The sequence below is a fragment of the Dendrobates tinctorius genome, unplaced genomic scaffold (genome assembly GCF_039654945.1).
Source record: "Dendrobates tinctorius isolate UK_male_01 unplaced genomic scaffold, ASM3965494v1 ptg000007l, whole genome shotgun sequence".
NCBI classification, from domain to species: domain Eukaryota; kingdom Metazoa; phylum Chordata; class Amphibia; order Anura; family Dendrobatidae; genus Dendrobates; species Dendrobates tinctorius.
Window position 1 is genome coordinate 47,331,183 of NW_027361675.1, and position 2,063 is coordinate 47,333,245.

The window sequence follows — 2,063 nt, forward strand, 5'->3', positions numbered from 1 at the left end:
TACAGTGTATGTGCGCCACTTGCCAGCTCAGCACTAACACTGCACAGTCACTTATGCTAATGTGGAGAGGAGAGCAGATGCATTATGGGTGTGAGGTTTCCCAGCTCATATACAAGTCTAGAAGCTTCTAGTCACCCTGCAGTCTCTGATCACCCGCCATGGATCACACTGTATCAGCGTTTATTTACAGCCTTGTTATGTGTGATGTTGTGCTAATGAGTCTGCCTAATGTTACCCGCAGGGTCCTATCCCCCGGAGGGGCATCCCGGCCAGGAAGAGGTTAAGACTATACTTTCAGGGATCATTTCTATAGTGTGTGACTTGAGAAATGTGCTCTAAAGTGTCCAACCTTCCCAACCACGAGGAGGAGCTGTAGTGATCTCTCCTGAGCGTGAAGTGAGCTCTCAGTTCTGCTTCATTGCAGGGGCTGATTGCTGGTGATGATCGTTCTCCTTCTCTGTTATAGGGAGGGCGGAGGGGGAGATCACAAGCTGAGTGGGGGATTATTAATTCTGTTAAATGAAAGAATTTTATTGGTAAGTCAAGTTTTTTTCTATTCATGGGTCTGATTAGCTGGTGTTGTGCACATCATGTGTAGTCAGCAGATGATTCTAAATGAATCCGGCTCTATACATTCTATTGATCTGCAGTGTGTGCTATGTAACATGCGGACCAATAGAGGGCGGAGGGGGAGATCACAAGCTGAGTGGTTGGATTGTATTTTAGTTAGTTTAATAAAAATAGGTTAAAGGTACTTGTGTTATTGATTACTGCTTTTAAAGATTGTTGTTCACTAGATATCCTTTTATGGTAACTTACTATATTAAAGGGAATCTGTCACCTCATTTTTGGTCTATGTGATGCTGCCACGGCCATCAGGGGCTTATCTACAGCATTCTGTAATGCTGTAGATAAGCCCAATGGCGGTGTCGGCAGCTTATAGGTCAAAAATTGAGTGACAGATTCCCTTTAAGCTAGTTTCACACTAACATTGAGGTGGGCTGCGGATGGCAGCCACTTCCTCCTTTCCTTCCTCCGTGAAGCTCCACCTACTGCCGCATGCGTCCAGCGTTTCCCTGCGTACCTATCTTTAACATTAGGTATGCAGGGACATGCGTTGTATGCGGATGCGTCCGCAAGTGGCGATTTGAGGTGTGCGGCGACATAAAATAGGAGGAAGTGGCTGTCATCTGCAGCCCCCCGGAATGCTAGTGTGAAACTAGCCTTAAGGCTAAGTTCCCACATTGCAGAAATGCGCTGAAATGTCCCCAGCATTTCCGCAACTCCCGGCCGCGGGTTTTCCGCAAAACACAAGCGTTTTCCAAGCGTTTTTAGCTTGCAGAATGCTTGCTCTTTCCAAGCGATTTGAAGCATCGCTTGAAAAAGTGATTGACAGGTGTGACCAACTTTTTACTATTGATGCTGCCTATGCGGCATCAATAGTAAAAGATAGAATGTAAAAAATCATAAAAAAAATAAAAATATGGTTATTCTCACCTTCTGACGGCCCCCGATGTCCTTAGCAGCGCTCCCGGTACGTTCCGTTCCCAGGGATACTTTGCGCGACGGACCTTTGTGACGTCACACTCGTGAGACCGCTACGTCATCTCAGGTGATTAGCGCAATGCTTCCCTGGGAACGAAAGATGCCGGCAGCGTGGCTGAGAGGCTGGAGGACTCCGGGGGCCGTCAGAGGGTAAGTAAATCACTATTTTATATTTTAATTCTATTTTTTACAGGATTATGGTACCCAGGGCCTGGAGAAGAGTCTTCTCTCCTCCAGACCCTGGGTACCATCCGCACATTAACCGCTCACTTCACACATGGTGGGCATAGCCACAAGCATAATGTGAGCGTTTCAGTGCAATCCTATGGCGGCGAATCGCCACGATTCTTCAGAAATAATAGACATTCTGCGGATTTTACCGCTATGCGATTCCGCAGCAGAAAAATCCACAGCATGGGCACAGCAACTGCAGAATCCCATAGGATTGCATGGGGATGCATTTTATTAGCGTTTTTTAAGTGTTTCTGCAGCGGGAAAAACATGGCAGAAACGCTTAA

The 2,063-nt window shown here is 46.6% G+C and overlaps 1 non-coding gene across 1 annotated transcript; it reads left to right on the top strand.

Annotated features, from left to right (window-relative positions):
- The first annotated feature begins 282 nt into the window (after positions 1-282).
- LOC141089056 (small nucleolar RNA U3) lies at positions 283-500 on the top strand. Its single transcript, XR_012232162.1, has one exon. It is a non-coding gene; the product is annotated as a small nucleolar RNA U3 (small nucleolar RNA).
- Positions 501-2,063: the final 1,563 nt, after the last annotated feature.